Source organism: Macadamia integrifolia, chromosome 5 (assembly GCF_013358625.1).
Source record: "Macadamia integrifolia cultivar HAES 741 chromosome 5, SCU_Mint_v3, whole genome shotgun sequence".
In the NCBI taxonomy this organism is placed as follows: Eukaryota; Viridiplantae; Streptophyta; class Magnoliopsida; order Proteales; family Proteaceae; genus Macadamia; species Macadamia integrifolia.
In genome coordinates this window covers 17,379,173-17,387,444 of record NC_056561.1, presented here as the reverse complement: position 1 = coordinate 17,387,444, position 8,272 = coordinate 17,379,173, and positions in this window count along the sequence as shown.

Genomic DNA, 8,272 nt, shown 5'->3' with positions numbered 1-8,272 from the left:
GAGATGTAGAATAAAAAAAAACTCTTAAAACCTCTTTCATCGATTTGGAGGGGGAGGCGAAAAAAAAAAGTGGAACAAAAAGGGAGAAGTAATCATTACTTATTATTATTATTATTAAGTATTAAAAAGGATAATGACACATAATAACCCACAATAGGCAAGGTTTTCATTTCACTAATCGTGGGAGAGAAAAAATAGGGAGATTTACAAAGATCAATATGGAGAGACAGATAGAGATAATTTTGGAGAGTGGGGAAATAGTGAATAATTTTAGGGAGTTGGGAGAGAGAAACGTGAGAGGATGAGTGGGATTTTTTTTTTTAAATAATTATAGAGAGATTTAAATATGGAGAGAGAGAGAGAGAGAGATTTATGGAGAATGGAGAGGGAGGGAATAATTACAGAGATATTTAGAAAGGTAAATATGGAGAGAAATGTACCAAAAAAAGTATTTAAGTAAGAGACTACCTCACGTGCATCCCACGTGTATTTTCACTAGTATATATATATATATGGGAAAGGGATAGGTATGCTAGCATAATACGTAGGAATTAGGAATGCTAGCGGGATTTTGACCGTAGGATTTGATCAACTTGAATTAAACCGTTGGATGGAGAGAAGGTATACAAATGATTTGTTATACCTTTCCTCTCCTTCTTTCTCTCTCTTCTCTCTCTGAGTCGTCGGAAAAGTCATTCTTTTTATCAAATCCAGCCGGAGAAAGCGAACTCCGGTGGGAGACAAATAAAGAGGGGTTAGATTCTAACCCATAAGATGGAATTAAATTCTCCACCAAGTGTAGTATGCGTAATCAAATCAAGTGAATTGCACCGGTGGCTTCTCCTTCAGCTCCGGCGATGGTGAAGTTTTCCACCACCAAACCCATAAATTCCCTGCGAAAACCTCTAGTCATCTGCCTCTAAAGTCTCCCACACGCTGTCAATAACACAATGAGGGAGCAGGATGGAGACATTGTACCTACCCCAAGCATCGAAATAGGAACTGGGTTTTCTTCATCGGTTTCTATTCTTTTCTACTTTACCTAAATTCTTACACGACTTGGGGTTCACTGATTGTTGTTATTCTCATCATTTAGTTTGTTGCTTCTTCTTCGTTTCTATATTCCTTGAAGTTTCTATTTTCGCACAAAGGCAACTTCTCATCGAAAAGAAACCCGACCCTGATAATGTTGTTGCTACCGCTCGGTGGTTGGTCTCTTTAAATTCATAGGTTTTCTGAGGTTCTATATCCTCTGTATCATTTTTTAATTCGATATATTTCTTCTTTAATTGTTGTATGCCTTTGATTTTGTTCTTTCTAAATTGGGTAGTCTTGAATTGAATTATCTCTTCCTTTTGTTCTACTTTGTTTAAGATTTACACAATTAGACAAAAATAGGGATACCACAGAGGAAAAGAAGAACAATAAATAAATAAATAAATAAAAAAGAAAAATTTATTTATTTATTTATTTATTTATTGGGTGAGGGATAGAAGAGAAACCGGAGTTGGAGTTGGAGTCAGAGAAGAAGAAGAGGGAGAGGAAGAGGATCCGTGGGAGCCGGAGACGGAGAAGGAGGGTGGAGATAGAATTAGGGGAGAGATAAGGTGTAACAGCGGTGGATTGAAGCTTTGGACCTTTTCTCTCCATCCAACGGTTGCATTTAAGATGAGTAAATCCTACGGTTTAATTCAAGTTGATCAAATCCTACGGTCAAAATCCCGCTAGCATTCCTAATACCTAGGTACTACGCTAGCATACCTATCCTTTTCCCATATATAGAATGTGTTTTGTGGGGGGAGTGTAGGGGCTGCACCCAAACACATGAGAGCAAAATGACCACCCTGCCCCCATGAAAGATGTAAATGCCCCCCCCCATTGATGCTTCCAAGTACGTTCCCATTGGCCTTGTGCTAGTGCAACCTCTACATTTATGGACAGAATAGATTATCCCACATATATATAGGAAAAAGAAGCCCAAAAGGCATCGTTGTTCTTGCACCTAAATAGAGGGGAGCGAAAAATGACCTCCCACCCCCATGAAAGGTGGAAATCCCGCCATTGTTTATGCAAGGGGGTTATCTCATTCTTCTTTCTTCATACCTGAACGTTTGTGCCGACAGCATGAGCTAGTTCAAGATGTTCAAAACTTGTTGGTGAAGTTTTATCCATTAGAGTAATTGGACCAAGAATTAGCAAACTGGATTGCAAGCTAAACAACTAGACACAAAAATACCCAAATGAGGTGCACCCTGGGCAAGAGATGAAACGAGAAGAAATATAGGAAAAACCAACTAACAGAGAGAGAATATCATCTATAACACATGATCATAAATAGCAGATGAAGGAATGAATGGCTCCTTGAAATGGACTAATAAGAGAATTTAGAATAGGTTTTACATGGTTAACTAAACATTTTACTATAATTTTATATATGACCAGACAAAGACTAATAGACCTAAAATGATTCATCTCACTTGGGTGATTATGTTTAGGAATAAAAGCAACAACAATCCTATTGAAGTTATGCAACATATATCCAAAATTAAAGAACCATTGAACAACATTTACCCAATGCAATTGAAATTTTTTAGAAACCCAAAAATAAGAAAAGCATTAATAAATTTGAGAAATTGCAAGAATGGTAGAGATCATCAAGTATTTACCAGCAGCTGCATAAAATGCACACACACAGATTACAGATAGTGTTCAATTCGATCTCCCAAATGATAAATATATATATATATATATAAATATATATTCAAGAGTAGTGGATGGATGACAGAATCAATCACCACTCTTTGCACATCAACAACACCACCAAGGAAAGAATAAAGTAAAGAATTACAGTCTTAATTTCTCCTTCAAGTTAGCTTGCACTTAAGAAAAGAATAAAACTAACCAAAGCACCCTGCGTGAGAGAGATGCATGGATTTCTAGTATTACCTCCATCTGGTTAAAGAATAGAATATGCAAAGACTCGATGTTGCCATTATACAATATATCAATGATTTCATATATTGAAATCGAATCCTTTGTAAATGGTTTTAGTTAAAACGGTTTTCCTATATTTTCTAATATTTTATCTAAGCGATTTTTTTACTTAATTACATATATGTCGATCAGTTTAATGGTTTACCAACGGTTTAAATTTTAAAATCAAAATCAAACCACTTATTTTTTTTTTTGTTAACGATGGGTCTAGTCCCATGGGCCCATGCTAACCCCACAACCGCATGGACCAGGTCATACTAGGGTTGAATGAGAATCATTCAACTGTCACTGAAAGCAATGAAGAGCACTGAACACCCTTGTGTGAGTGGCCCAAGGTATGTCTAGTGGGAGTTGAACTTAGGACGTTTGAGTTTACGGCTTGTACCAGCAAGTTCGTTTCTCACCAACTGCGCTACCCTCTTGGGTTAAACAATTTCACGATTTCGGTATAAACGAGTTGATTCGATTTTGATAGACTATTTCGGTTTTGGTTTCAAATTCACATCCTTAGATACATGATATCAAGAAAAGAATAAAAATTACACACCCATGGTCTTGCAGAAGCTATCCTTCCTCCAAGAAAAGAATAAAAATAAATCACTCCACATAAGATGCCTTGAAGTATATCACATGTGATCCTACGGCAATTATTTCAGAGGTTTTTTTTAATTATTATTATTTATGGGAGCTAGAGGGATCAATATGCTGTCTCTTTATATTAGCATCTTACATGCCTAGAGATGCAAAAGAGTTTTGATGTATGTCAATTTGTATATAAAAGATCTACGTCACTAAATGAGGAAAGAGAGGCGTGTATGTCCCAGTATGTTGCCTCTTTATATACCCACATTTTTTTTTTTTATCAATTTCTTATTCCCCCAAATTAATTATGTCTTATATGTAAGGCAAAAAGGATCATTAAACGGTGCAAGTAAGGCTAGCATCTTTTTATGCAAATTGATTGACTCTAAATTCTGGAATGTCCCGGGCTGCCAAAATTTTTATTTTACTTCCCAAGGAAAACTTGAATAGTGTAAACCACGTAGAAGAAATTATATATGTTGTTTTCTTTCTGTTGGGGGAGGGTATGCACGGTTTGTTACATGGAACAAGTGTGTCCAAGATCCTACAGAGACCAAAATCAAATTAGTAATCACCTAAATACTTATTAATTTACATTGGCACGGGTAATATACAAGACCAGTTTAGAAGCTATTTCCTAAGCCTCTCTCATCATCATTGCTTTGCTCATAATGTTTCCTTATTGTTCATGCATTTGCCTATTTAGCAGTTCAAATTGGGGTTTTATTAAAATCAAAGAAAATATCACCCTTTGTGTCTATCTCTTTTTCTCTCTTTGAAATGACACTCCTGCCTCTTCCTATATAATGTTCCATCCAGTGCCTCTATTTGTCTCTCACTAGCTTTCTGCATATAGGCAGTATGCTTATGCCTCTCTCTATATATGGGGATTTTTTATTTTTATTTTTTTATTTTTTTATTTTTTTATTTTTTTTGTGGGGAGTGTAGGGGTTGCACCTAGACATATGGAAGCAAAATGACCACCTTGCCCCCCATGAAAGATGTAATTGCGCACCCCGTTGATACGTCCAGTATGTTTCCATTGGCCCCCGTGCTAGTGTAGCCCCTACATTTTTGGATAGAAATATATTCCCCTACAAATATATGGGTAAAAGAAGCCTAAAATGCATCATGGATCCTGCACCTAAATAGAGGGGAGCGAAAAATGACCTCCCACCCCCATGAAAGGTGGAAATCCCGTCGTTGTTTATGCTTTTGAGTGCAGTACTCTTATTGGACCCTATAGCAGGGTAGGGGTCACGCTGCCTTACAAGGAAGTCGTGTGACCCTGTGCCCAAACACATGGGGGAAAATGACGATCCTATCCCCTATGTAATAAAAAAGCTAATAAGCCTTGTTGATGCCCTTGTTTACCCCCTCGTTGGTGCCCACACTAGTGTCCCTCTCTACAAACATATTGATTTTGAGATCAAGAATTACTATCTTCGAAGTGCCATCATGGATTACCAAAGAGGGATAATCGGAAGTGCATGCTTGCTCGATACTCTTCCGAAGATATCCATTGGAGATACTCATGGTGGCTAACTGATACCGTAGGGATTAATTTTCCAAGATGAAATTATATTTGTCTAATGGGATCATCTCATTCTTCTTTCTTCATACCCGGCCGTTTGAAGCTAATTAAAGAATAAAGAGACTACACCCTACAACTAGATGCAGGCCCCACAGACCAAGCACATTTCTACATTTTTAGGATTTTTTTTTTTGGGAACAGAAAAACAAAGAGAATTTTATTGAATGAAATCAAGGGAAGAAAATTGTAGAAACGCAACCCTAAAACGATACAGAAGATAATGGAAAAACAAGAATAAGCAATGCACACAGATTTACGAGGTTCGGTAAGATTGCTTACATCCCCAGTGAGAGGAGATCCTGCTTCAGTATCAATGAAGAATAGGGTTACAACACTCGTCCCTCACACCTCTCAGTATTGCTTGCATCACAAAGAAAGAAACCCTCGCTACAAATATATAGCGAAAAACCCTAATCCGAAAAGTACACAATTACCCTCAAATAAAAAATTCGAGCGAGGGGCTGTGCCCTCCTACACCCCCTGCTATGTAGGGGGGCCTCCTGCCCCCTTGCAACCCCCACGGTCCACTAACCGGCTAGCGGGACCGCCGTCCTACCTGTCAAGACTCTACACCAGTACTTTCTGGGTTAAACTGTGACGGAATACAAGACATTGTATACCAATATAAAATGTCCTCCCATCAGAACCAGTCTACAATGCAAAGCGACGAACGGAGCCATCAAGTTCAGGAAATTCCCAAATGAGATGCACCCTAGGCAAGCACATGATCTTCCTAATTTATATTCCGAGAGATGAAACAAGAAGAAATATAGATTTTGTTTTAGTTGCAAGGGAAATTGAAGGGAAGGGAAGTGAAATTTTTATACTTAAAAAAGAAATATTTGTAATTATTACTCCATATAACTATATCATTAATTTCAAATCATTCCATATTGGTTATTAAATTTTAGTTTACTTTGCATCCAAAACCCTTTGCTATGATATAAAAAAAAAAAAAATGTAAAATGTATTATTACTAAATATGGTTGAAAATTTTGAAGTAGTTTATAAAATCATATTAAGTAATGATTATTAAAATTTCTTTTTCTAAGTATGAAAATTTCACTTCCCTTAATCTTAAATATCCCTTGCAACCAAACATAACGATAGTAAAAACCAACTAGCAGACAAAGAAGGTCATCTACAACACATTTAATTGGCAATAAATTGAGGAAGAAAGGGAGTTTAAGCAGAAAAGTTCCGACTGACCAGCAGAAATGGTCATTAGAACACCATCATGAATTGCTTCCGCTTTAGTAACTGCAACCGATGCAATAAAAACCCCACCTTACATCAAGCTCCAACAAAGTAACATTACTAAGGTCTAATGACGACACCACATATTCAGGATGATGCAAAGTGGAAGTATAAAGTACACAAACAATATCTACTGATTTATCAGAGTGAATTACATTCATTGATTTTTCAAGCTCTAGAACTGACATTTATTTGGATCCCCTGCTGATGGCAATGCCGAAGGTGGGGATTCGAAATTTATTTTTAGGAGTATTTGGTTTTGAATCCAGCTTGGAACCCTTATTTTGCCTCCATTTCTTCTTCTCTTGCAGATCTACCTCATTTCTTCATCGAATTGCTCCAAGTCTTCTTCATCTCCCATTCAACGAACAAAGAGACTCCTCTATTTGTGCAATGAAGATCTTCTCCGTAGGAGGAATCTTTCTCTGCAACGAAGAGAATCTTTCTCTGCAACGAAGAGAATCGTTCTCTGCTCCCTCATTTTCTTGCTCTAAAGAGACTCATAGCATCTCCACAACACAGAAAAGACTGGGCATCCAAAGAAATTTCCAAATCTTCAAGAATTCCATCTTATTAAATTCATTTGCTGCAACTAGTTCCAAATATGCTCAATTTCAGTAGGAAAATAATGATGAAGAGAAGCTAATCTTTAATAGTATAACAAACCTAGCTTTTAATTAGGTAGAAATGAGTTTAAATGTTAAAATTTAGGAAGAGGATGAGGCATATTATGTCTTTTCCAATGTGTACAACGTCTCTTTTAAGAAGATATATTAGCGTACATCCCCTCCCCTATAAATGATTGTCTGTAAGCGTTATGTTCCTTGATTGACCAATATGGACCGAATTCCGTCAAAATGAACCCGTTGAATACCTGTAAATCATTACATCAATAAATTAATCCTTTTCTGGGAACGGGGCATCACTATTGCCATCTGATCATCAATCTTTAAAACTAAAATTTCCCCGAAGGCAATGCCAAAGAGAGTTACAAGGGTTGGAGTAGAGCCCAAGAAATACTGCTGGAAAGAGGTTGCAACTGCAGTAGTTTAGATAATGAACATTGTTTTGGGGAGTGATAAAGAATCCATTCTCACATTTCCGTTACTCTTTTGTCATGTGATTATCTAGACCACTGGATAAAGAGGTCAAAGTCTTGATCAGTCACATGTTAAATTTTAGAGAGTAATTCAGTTAAAATACCATTCTATGTATTGGCATGCATCCTAGTACATTTCCATGCACACTTACAAATCACTGTATTGCGTTATCCCCAAGCATTGGATTTTCAAAAAAAATTTACCATGTGAGAGAACTTTATTTGGGTTAAAACTTGACATGTGAATATGCAATTTAGGGTTTACTTTTCCATTAAAAAAAAAAAAAAAAGCTTAACAAAACTTATCATGTGGTAGTTGTTGGCATTTGAGGTGAACATGTAGGAATCGGGCTTCCATAAAGTTAAATTTAAAATAACATCCAAAGAATATTAGGATCATGTTCATAATATAGAAAACATTTATTGAGTTTATAAATATGGATAGACTATTAGTTTTATGGCTCATAATCTGACTAGTAAGGTCTAATTTGTTAAATTAAAAAAATATAACTATGGAAAAAAGAACATTACCCGCTAGTGTTCCGTATATCAAGACACCGAGGAAATTAATGGAGTTGGGGGCATGAACATTTTTTCACAGCTGTTCTACTTCTCCATATGTGTGGGCGTACATAACACTAGCATGTAGCATTCCTTTCCAAAAAATTATTGTAGATGTACTTTAGCTCTTATCACAAAAGCCATATATATATATAAAGAGAGAGAGAGAGAGAGAGAGAGAGAGA